Here is a 12,126-nt window from a genome sequence, read left to right on the forward strand (position 1 = left end):
AGAAGTGCCTGGCGTGCTCTGGTCGATGGGGTCATGAAAAGTCGGACACGACTAAACAACAATGTGAAAGGATTAGGCAGGGACGACGACAGGATCTTGTTCTAGGCTGAAGCATGCAGCAAGGATTAGGCAAGGAGGGCAGCAGTGGATCTGCCTACTTCCAATAATATGCAGCCAAGCAGGGCTTGTGTATGTCCTTTGTGAGTTGGAAGCCCACTGGTGTTGTGTCAGGAATGGGTGTGGTAAAGTCCTGGGTCCCTGTTTGTGGAGACAATGGAGAGGAAGCTGGAGTATCTTCAAAGCCCATAATTTGTCCTCCTCAGAGGGTAGCAGAGTGGGTGGGCTGTAGTTGAGCTGGGTCTACAATGCACAAGTGTTTTTTTTTTTCATATTTGATGTGCCAACCCTTCAATCACTTGCTGGTTGAGGTTGTTTCGCAGCTGGCCTTGCAATGCCGAAACAAACATCCTGTTTGATAACTGGAGTATGGATTTTATTGGCCATCCAGGCTGAACCCACAGGGTATTGGAAGAGATGTCATGCCTGACTCAGTCACTGCACTCTGTCAGGTAGGAGGGAGAGGCGGCTATGACCCTACCAGTTCTCCAAGGAGGTGAGCTCTCCTGGCCTCGTCCTGCTGCTAGGCTGCTTTGTCTTTTTGGTGGCCTTGTGGACTGCTGTGGAGTCAGTGTCACTGGTAGAGGCTGGTCTGAAACATCTTTGTTTGATAAGCGGCTGGAGGGGTGACTGTGTTGGAACGGCCATACGCAACCTTCAAGAGGAAGCGGTGGGTCCCTAGGTCTCAGCTGGGCCTGCTTCAGTGTGTTCTACCTGTCTAGCTCACAATCTAGAATCTACATTTGCCATGTGACCAGGATAACAGAGCCATGAGGCTGTGGAGAGGCCACAGGAACAGTCTTCTTCTCTGATTGGGTCGAAATCCCAACACTCTGGGGTCAAGGTGCATGTCCAGGAGCAAATCAGTCAGGCTACAAAGGTGCCATGGCAGAAACCCCCTGAGAATGATTTTTGGGGTCTTTTTTTCTTGTTTGAGGAGGAGAAAAGGAATTAGAAAAGGATGTGGAAAGACAGAAGGATTAGGAAAGACAGAAAAGGGTGGGAAGTCTCTTTAGAGAAGTCTCTTTAGAGAAGGGAAGACTATATGGAAAGAAGAGTACAAAAACAATGGGTACAGGAGAAAAGTAAAAAGTATATAGTTTAAAGGAGAAGCTGAATAAACAATCCTAAAGATGAAGAAAAGTGTGGTAACAAAGAGCAATGTGACTGGATCATTGGAAGGCAAGAGCAAAAACTGAATGGGAGCCGCCTACTTCCCAGGAAGTTCTTCTCCTGCCTTCATCCACCAGGTGGAGCCAAACCCCCTATGATGTCAATGGGAAAACTTTATTAAATGTATAAGGATGAGCCCAGGAAACACTTCTATGAAATGGCTGCATTGGCTTCATGGTGCAATTCTGTACATGTCTATGCAGTAGGAAGCTGCACTGAATTCAGTGGGGCTTACTTACTTGAAAGAAAGAGTGTAGAATTGACTTAATTTGCCAGAATAGGCTATACATCGAGGATAATTCTTCAAGATTTTTTTTCCAGCTGGCATCTCCTCTGCTTTCATAGAAAGCAATATCATTGCAGGTAAAATTCAAAACATTTGAAAATTAAGGGAAAAGATAACTAGTAAATATCAGCCCACAAACAAATATTCATTTCAACTCGTGTTTTTAAAATAGCTTTAGAGCCATCATTTTTGTGTTTAATTCATGGGTTATACACATAATAAAGTAAGAATCTTTACCACTGGGAGCAATAACAGTAATTTTAACAAATTATTCCTTTTCATTACAATATGGTATTTTAACTGTTTGTATTAAGTAAGTTTCTCTGCATCTTTCAATCAATCAGTTATACTGATGGGCCTGCTTGTATTTCCATAGTAACGTCTCAAGTAAATATGTAAGTAAATATTTTCGTACATACTGTTAAATTATTAGCACATTGTATGCATCAAAGCTGAAAGATAATACAGAGTTAAGTTTTGCAAAGTTTATTTATTGATCTGTAAGAACAATCCCAGTTAAATTACCATAAACCTCAACATCACAACAACTGCTAATCCAGCTAATAGGAATTAAGGGACATAGAAGATACATAATAAGCATCTGGGGGATATAGAATTTATCCCATGAGTGCAGTAAAGGAATCATAATTTAAGAGTGCTGAAGCCCTTGTGCATCATGAAGGTCCTTCCTCACAAGTGACATTAATTGCATAGCCCACAGATGCTTATTATGCATTCTAGATCACTGCAAAGAAAAATATTCATTTAAAATGTAAAGGTTTAATGCTATTTTAAGTATAATGCAACACAGCTGCTTGGTGATGTCACAAGCAAGGCTGAATAACATAATTCTGAAGCACCATTTAGAAGCTCACCACTGGCATAAAAGGTATATAAAAGCACACCTCAAATGTTTAGCAAAGGATGACACACACTTGTTTTTCGCATATGAAAGATGTGACTGCAGGATGTCTCAACAGTGATTGCAGGAGGCCTCACCAGAACATACTGAAGTTTATATTTATAATGACCCTGTATATGAAGCACACTGAATAGGCAACACGGTTGTGCAGACCTGAAAAACCGGTCTTATGCCTCCCTCTGTCACCTGAATGTGTTGTAAGATATCTTTTTAGAAAAGAACAAGTTATTCTTATTAATAAGCTTCTGGGGGCATATTTTAGCAAAACAAATTAAGTTCTCTAACGTATTGTTTTAACCATACTAATACAAGTATGTAGCTGGGTTGTCTAGTGAAGATTTCCTGCAGGCAGTAAGCCGGTTCTTTTATGTAGTGAGGGTTGAGGGTCACATCCTGCAGCAGTCTTCATCGACCTAGTGCTCTCTGGATATTTTGGAACACAACTCCTATAATTCCCAGCCACTATGTCAATGGGCCAGGCATGATGGGAGTGGGAGTCCAAAATATCTCAAGTGCCCAATGTTTGCCCTACATAATGATTTTCTCTTCTTGGAGTGATCCCACAGGTCAGTGAAACACACTTACACACATCACTACATAACCATGGCAATAACAAATGTCAGAAGGCGGTGCCAGTGTTGGGATGGTTGTGCTAAGCCTCTTCAGAGTTTTTGGCATATCTACATCTGATTCCCATAGATACAGATCCTTCCCATACATGGTCTTTGTTGGGATAATTTTTTGATGCCGATTTATAATCCACTCCCCGCCACTCATGATCATAGCTCAACTGTGCAGTTTGTAAGTTTACTCTAGGATAACTGAGTAGTGTTGGGCTGGTATTTACAACTAACAACAGCCCCCCCCCAAAAGCCAACATGAGTCATTAGTAAGCACAGTTAGCACGTGCTGGCTGTCAATTAGTGTGGAAACAACCCTAATTACCCCCAAACTGATCCAAACTAATTTGCAGGCAAAAGCTGTGTACCTTTAGAGATGGTTTTAAGTTTGTCAACACTTGGGAAACACAACTTACATTCCACACAATATACTTCCATCAGGTTATCCCTTCCCTCAGTTGCAAACACAATTCTGTATTGTTCTGCTCCTTGAATGTGGTGGCAGATACTCTTAAGCGGTACTGAGATTCCTAGTCGGTGCAGTATTGGTATTAAGAAAGTTTTTCTCTAGCGCAGAACAGATTTAAACAGAAGGTTTAAATACTTTAGCTCTCAGTTTGACTAAAGCAGGCTCCTCATTAAAGTTTCTATCCTGACAGATGTGGAAAAGGGAAACTCGCTCCCCGCCCCCCCGCAAGATTAATGAAAACCATTGTGTGACTCACCCATTCTAAATGGTAGCACAATTTACGATACTGCTTTCACAGAGCAGGATCCCCCCCCCCCATTACATATGCTCTTTGTTTACACTGACGTGTGATTATTCAAACCCAACAATACATGCTGCAAAAAAATGAACTGACGACAATCGTACAGATCTCCATTCCTAGTTCTATAAAAGGACTGGAATATATTTCTCAGTCTATAAATGTTAAAAATTATTATCATAATAATTTACTGTATAAAAGCAAATTTAAATAAGATTAAACATATTTACGCAATATCAATGCTTTAGTAACACACATTTTTAATATGCAATTCAGATTTAAAACAGAGTTACTGTTTTGAAAAGCTTACTCTTAAATTACAAATTTGCAGCTTTTCTCCTAGGAGATTTACTGGTCCTAATATGTTCAGGAGAAATTTTCTTGACTATCTTAACTTTATAAAGTGGATGCAAATCTACATCCTGTGGACGATAGTGGTGAAACTCGTAAGTGATTTCTAGGGTAAGATCCCCCCCCCCCAATGTGATCCTTTCCATTTATGGGATTGTAAAGAGAAATGTGTGAACTGGAATGAACACTAAACAACATACAGTACCGAGTAGTCATTTCCAAGACAATGCCTGAAAACGTGCATTCTTTCTCCTCCCATGTGAACAGACTAGATCACATTGAAGTTTATCCACACAATCTCATACATGGAGGGGAAAAAAACAAGTAACCAGTCTGCACATACAAATCTTCACTTTATTATCTTTAAGTCTAAACCTGAAGGACTGTAGTGATCCTATTTCCAGGGTGCTAAATGAAATGCCACATAATTATCCCAACAACTCTTTCACTTTATTTCATTTATATTTGCACAAGCCGAAATAGTGTCAACCCTGTATTACACATATAACTGTTTTCTTCATTCTGCAAAGATCCACCCAACTCATTTATGCTTCTGATTCTTTGTAGGAAAAAAATATTTATCAAAATATCCTTTTTGAATACAGAGGTAGACTGATCTTCATTTTAGGTTGGGTTGGAGGAAAAGAAATGAATGAATGGACCTTGCTTACCTATAACAGCAGTTCTGCTGAGGTACATTTAATTCAGCATCTTGCTTTCCTATAATGACCAACAATATGCAGTTCTTCTAAATACACATGAAAGGATATAAGGCTGCATCCTTATACATTGGTTTGTTGCTCATCTTAGCCCAAAGTAGTCACTTAGATTGAGCTACTTGTTACCCAACATACTGCTTGCTTATCACTAGCTAAGCACAGCTACATTAGGAATCATTTAAAGCAGTCTTAGGATATAGCAAGTATCTATATATGTTGTTAAAATCATTCTGCAGCCACAAGAGTGAAGTTCCTAAAAGTTCTAACTCCTACTATGGTTTGGAAAAAACTGAGGTCAAAACTGTGAATTATCATTTTATAGTATGCTTCCCTAGCATCAACACTGTGTGTGAATGGAAGAGACATTCATTCTAGCAGCCTATGACCAGCTTTCACCCTGTGCACTATGATGCACAAAGCTCCTAAAAGAAAATGTTAATATGCTGGTGGCAAACATCTTCTAAATCACAACAGTCCTCAAAGTGAAAATTAAGTTTCATGTAACTTTGATTCTTCTTCTGCTTCCAAAACAGTACTATCTGATTGTGGCAAACAATTCCATTATAACTGGATTAAAGATACATGTTTAAAGGAAGTTATTGCCTTATTTGCTTTTTTGTGTGCAATATGACCCACAAATCTCATGTAACTCCTTTTATGTACATCTGTTTTCTTATTTCTTTTTTCACACTAGCAGTCATATACAGTGGTACCTCGGGTTACAGATGCTTCAGGTTACAGACTCCGCTAACCCAGAAATAGTACCTCGGGTTAAGAACTTTGCTTCAGGATGAGAACAGAAATCGCGCAGCAGGGGCAGCAGGAGGCCCCAGTAGCTAAAGTGATACCTCAGGTTAAGAACAGTTTGAGGTTAAGATCAGACCTCCAGAACGAATTAAGTTCTTAACCTGAGGTACCACTGTAACATCATTCTTGGGTAGCTTAGTAGAAGGATCCATTCTTGTGGCGATCAGTACTGGGAGATTACTATGCTACCTTGTGCAGTCACATCAAAGATAACAATTCAAAGAGTAGGAAAAACAGTCTTCCAAATATCCTGGAATATATTTCTTGAATATTCATAATAAAAACTCACATGGCCAAAGGTCTTCATCTAGTCCAGATTTTCACTTTAATTTCCAGTGCTTAGCAATGTTAAAGTTGGCAGTCTTTTCACCCCCTAGGACATTTTGACAAGAGGTGCTATGAAAGTTTACTTGCCAGGCATCTATTCCGACTATATGTTACTTTCAGCACTTGAGACTGAAGGCACATCACCTGCATCTAGGAGTAACATGACAAATCTGTATTCTATCCTCACAGCTACTCAGTTCTATTCATTAACATCTCAGCATATAATTAAGTGGCAAGAGAATAGAACTCAAATGGATACTTCCCATTTCTCAACCCATCTTTCATCCTACTTATATACCAATCACTTTTGACACCATATGCAGGAAAGCAAATTACTGAACAAAGTCTAAATCCATATTTAAGCTAAAGTGGATCAAGAATATCAATTACATTATCTCTTTTCATCTGACACACACGAGCCCTCCGCTGCACAAAAGGCTAAAGGAAGCACACCTGATAGGATTTAGAATACATACAGATTCTGTGACTAAATTATAACAACCTATAAAGGCAATATAAATATTCTGAGTAATTTGTGGGTTTGCTTGTCTTTACTAACAATTAGTTACGACAGCTAACCGAAACCTCCACATGCAGAGACAGTGTATCTTTGAATGACAGTTGCTGCGGACAAGATTTGCAAGCTTCCTAGAATGACTGACTAGACACTGCTGGAAACAGAGTACAGTGGTACCTTGGGTTACATACGCTTCAGGTTACATACGCTTCAGGTTACAGACTCTGCTAACCCAGAAATAATACCTCAGGTTAAGAACTTTGCTTCAGGATGAGAACAGAAATAATTCTCTGACGGTGCGGCGGCAGCAGCAGAAGGCCCCAGTAGCTAAAGTGGTGCTTCAGGTTAAGAACAGTCCTTCGGAATGAATTAAGTACTTAACCTGAGGTACCACTGTACAGGCAACTCCCCATTTACGTGTGTCCTGTTTGTGTGAGACCGAGCACACGTGCAGTGCCAGGTTAGAGATCCACTGAGGAGCTTACTTTATACTTCTCATGTGTCTATTATGTAGCACAGACACAGTGCAACAATTTGGTTTCAAAATATTGCCTTCACTTTTTGAAACAAATAATAATCATTCAAAATATAAAATAGCATGGAGAAAAACAGCACAGACTGGTTCACTTAACAGCTCCCTTCAAACTTCTCCTGTAGCTGTGTACAACACCTGCCCTCGTGTTTGTACTACAAGTGCTAGCGACAGTACAAGGCACAAAGTGGCTGGCAATAATTACTTTGCACTATAACTTATTAGATTTAAGGGTCAGAGAAATTAACATTTAAATACCATTTAATCTAGGGCATTAATCATTGTTAGCTCATATAACTGTACAATTACACTGAATATTCAATCTGTCAGCATTTTATAGGATCTAATCCTTTCATTGACTTTTATTTCATCTGGAAGTAAGACATCTATGCATTTTTATAAGCAGATCATTCTATAAACACAAAGGAGCAAAATGGCATGTAAAAAGATGGTTTTACAAATATTGCAGATATGGTAGTTTGGGTACTTGATCTATATGTGCATCTTTTGATAAATTGAGGCCTTTGACTGAGGCTCTGCTCTGCAAACCCTCAGCATCTTAAAGTACGCACATGGGGTTGTGGGAAATGATGTTTTCAGCCATTGTGTCCAGGCTTTTGTACCCTCTTCACAGAGATATCCACCTGTCTCCTCTCTCCTTACCTTCTGGCACTGTCTAGATATTTTTCGTTTGTTTGCAGACACAACAGCTATTATGCCCTTTGCTTGTTCTACTGGCTTTATCTTCATCTGTTTTTAAAATTGTTTTTATTACATTTCATTGGTTTTTAGGCGCATTTTGGTATTTATTTTTGTTGGCTGCTATGAATGCTTCCAAAGCAGGAAAATGGGATATAATTGTTTTTTAAAAAGGATGAATCGCTGCACTTATGCCAAGCGCAAGGCCCAACTAGCTCTTTCAAGTAAAGTGGGTGGCTAAAGCCAAACTCTTCCTCTCAATTTGACTTTGCATTCACAAACCTTGGCATGGTGCAGGAGGCTCAGATACTGTGCTAACCTATGTTTCCAACCATCCCATCTCACTCTCTTTTGCATTCCCTCACTGTTGATCATACTCCTTTGCTCACTTGGTAGTTCTGCAAGGATGCCTACGCTTATCTTGATGATAAGCAGCAGAACTCCCATACAGGTGCCAGCCAAAGTAAATGATGTAGAAGTGAAAGGGCTGACGCCACTGATCTCCACGGGCCAGTGTCCCATTTATGTGTATATGCCTTTCTTTAAAGGTAAAGCTAATAGGTACAGGACCCCTGGATGGTTAAGTCCAGTCAAAGACGACTATGGGGTTGTGGTGCTCATCTCACTTTCAGGCTGAGGGAGCTGACAATTGTCCACAGACAGCTTTCCAGGTCATGTGGCCAGCATGACTAAACTGCTTCTGGTGCACAGAGGACCGCGACAAGTGCCAGAGTGCACAGAAACATTGTTTACCTTCCCACTGCAGCAGTACCTATTTATCTACTTGCACTGGTGTGCTTTCGATCTGCTAGGCTGGCAGGAGCTGAGCCAGAGCAACGGGCACTCACCCTGTTGCAGGGATTCGAACTGCTGACCTTCTGATCAGCAATTTACCTAAGATAAGTATCCTTGGTTGAAGGAAGGCCAACCGGCCAACCAACCAACCAACCAACCAACCAACAAACAAACAGCTGTTCTCTCCCTTAACATGCCCTTTGCATAGCACTATTATTTTCACCATACTATATTTTTTATCATACTATATTGTAATAGCAACAAAAGCAGTCTTCAAGCCATATGGAGTTTATAAGGAGACGCACATCTGTCAACATTGTTAATTTAAATCCAGCCTAAATGGATAGAGGCTACACAAGTGATTCATTGAGCTTTATAAGCCCGTAACATAATGAATGGATGGCTTCATTTCACTTTTGTATTCGACCTACTACATTTGTTAACTATTTTTTGGTGATTTGATAGGGAAGGGGGAGCAAAAACCTTCTCAATGTTAGGAGTCCTGTGTTTTTGTGACAGTACTTGGGACAACAAAGACATTTGGTCAAATCTGACCTTGAGTGGCAAACACCACAGAAACTCACTAGTATATATTAAGGAAGGAAGAAAAGAGGAGGAGAGGCTTCATTCAGATAACGTGTGCAGATTGGAGAATGTCTGTCTCACCCTGATATTGTAAGAACCATGAAGAACTACAGCCATTTGGGCATATAAGCAATACATTAAAAAACACACACATACCTGAATAACCTAAGATTGGTCAATAAGCAACAATTTCCCATAACAATGCTCAGCAAAGACACATAATCAAACACATGTTTCAGCATCATGATTTAATAAAAACAAAAAAAATTCCTTCCAGTAGCACCTTAAAGACCAACTAAGTCAGTTCTTGGTATGAGCTTTCGTGTGCATGCACACTTCTTCAGATACACAGATACACTGTGTATCTGAAGAAGTGTGCATGCACACGAAAGCTCATACCAAGAACTGACTTAGTTGGTCTTTAAGGTGCTACTGGAAGGAATTTTTTTTTGTTTTGACTATGGCAGACCAACACGGCTACCTATCTGTAACATGATTTAATAAGTTTTTGCAGTTTTTTAAACTGCTTATTGTTCATGGTTTGATTGGAAGGTACTGTTTTTTATTTATGTTGGCCCTTTTGGCTCTTAATCTTTGTAAGTCAGTCAGAGACTTTTCTGCAGCAAGCAGTGAATCAATCAATCAATCAATCAATCAAACAAACAAACAAATAGTAACAATGTGGAATTCCAGCTTCCCAGGATGCAATATATCCAGAGGTTATGTATGATCAGAATACAAATCAACAATTTGGTGCATTAGTACAAGTGGACCATTTCTTTTTTGGGGGGGGCTGTATTAATCACTTCACATACTGGAAGCAGTAATTTTGTTCTTGGCACCATTGGTTAAGATACCTCTTAGAATAGCAGTCTCAGATCTGGGTGCTACAGTTCAAGAAGCATGGTGAAAGACTAGAAAATTAATATAAACATTTATCCCATATTAAGTCAAGCTGAAGGAATGTTGGCTGTACCCCCAGGAATTATTTGTTAAGGACGGAACTACATTCTTCAAGCATTTTGATAAATGACAGAAAGAGGCTGATGACAACTGTTCACATCATCTACTAAGGGAAAGCATAAATGTAAATTTGGTATATTAGGGAAAAACCTATTTCAATCATCAACCATAAATGGCTTTGGGTGTTCTCTGTGAGGTGAGTTAGATTGGATCCATTGCATTTGACTCCTTTCCAACTCTTAAGAATTGTTCTGATTCCATATCCTTTCCTGTGATTCACAACTTTATCTTATGTTGCCATTGAATATACAAGCATGAAACATTTCACAATATCTCTTTCCTCTTCCATCCTGTTGGGTAGTAAATAGTTTTCTTTATACCGAATCAAATAATAGTATCTCTCTACACTAACAAAATTAAGGAGACCACTCAACTTAGTACTGGAAATTATTTGTTTAAAAAAAAAGTCTGACAGCACTAGAGACAAAAATAATTACAGTATGCTGATGTTTTATACCCTTTGCACTTTTCAAATACAAGCACACAGTTATTAGAAAGAGAAAAGACCCAGGTAATTTTTCTCACTGCCAATATAGTGGGAACTGACATATCACTATGATATAAGTCTAACTGTTTTGACAGTACTACTGGTGAATTATTCCACAAGTTAAGATTCCAGTTGACATTTTGTTACAGTGGTAGTCTACAGCAGATTCCAAAGGACTGTGCACTAATCTGCACAAGAGGCTCTAGTTGGGAAATAATTGTTTTAGTAATCATACTTGATAATATTTATTCTTTTAATTTTTCTCACATTATGCTATTTATGGTAACTTGCAACCCATAGGCATAAGTTAGACCACAGATTACCATTATCTATCCCAATGTCATCTTCCCACATTGATCTGAATGTCTCCTTTACATTCTGCAGTTCTATTTCCCCTAGTTCAGCACTGACCTCTTATGTGTATGCCCTCCATATTACTAATGAATTATCAAAATGTTTCGGCAATAATTGTAAACCACTCATCAAACTGTGGTATACAATCATGATTTGCAAGACAAGCAAATACCATAGTGTAATAATGCAGACATAGAGACAAACTATATTTTGCTATAAGCAAGAAAGGGAGGAGGTCATTGCAGCATGTGATAGAGGAGAGAGCATATGAGGGCCCGAAGTTTGGTCAAGGTTCATTCACATAACGTGAAAACATGCTTTGGCATTACAGAGGAACCAAACATTTGTCTGGTGCCAGTTTGTCAGTGTTACACATTTTATATTTTAGCATTTTTAATCTGCCATAAATTGCATCCACTGCAGTACATCTCTATTCATTTTTGTGCTCGTTGAAGCATTATTTGTTTCTTGCTTGTACATAGTTTATGTAAAGTCTGATTAAGGTAGGTTCTAATATTGTTCTTGATGCATCTTATTCAATGCTGTCTAGCCTGGGTTTCCAAAAGAGTGACATCACCTCCTTGTGCCTTATTCTTAATGAAATGCTCCAAAAACAGAAAAGCTGGTAAATGTACAGTATTTATAATACAGTATTTTTAAGTTTAAATAATGCAATGAAAACAATATTTGTGAGCAATATCTTGTACTAAACAAGATAAACATTACTAGATATTAAGCATTCATAAGGGTTGTAATCTATGTTCATTTATATTTTTTAGGGTGCTTTATTTGCAAAATTTGGAATATGAACAGTACCTATTAGTTAATGTAGCCATCTGTAGTCCTTTGCCGGAGGATAAGCAATGAGCAAGGTGAATTTATATGCTTCAAAAGAACACAGCTGGCTGACGCTGGAATTTCTTTCCTACACACTATGAAGATGTTTTTTTTACTAAGTAATAACAACAGAAGAAGGACAGCCTAATGTTTCCTTAAGATGAAGAAATCTCCCCCAGTTTTGTAGAGTCTAGTCTATGTTTCCTAA

General features: G+C 38.9%; 1 protein-coding gene across 25 annotated transcripts in view; it reads right to left on the bottom strand.

The window, feature by feature from the left end:
• The window catches only part of TBC1D5 (TBC1 domain family member 5), a 254,655-nt gene that overhangs the window by 81,574 nt on the left and 160,955 nt on the right, over positions 1–12,126 (bottom strand). The window lies entirely within an intron of this gene.

The sequence above is a fragment of the Podarcis gaigeae genome (genome assembly GCF_964106915.1).
Source record: "Podarcis gaigeae genome assembly, chromosome: 12".
Taxonomy (NCBI): Eukaryota; Metazoa; Chordata; class Lepidosauria; order Squamata; family Lacertidae; genus Podarcis; species Podarcis gaigeae.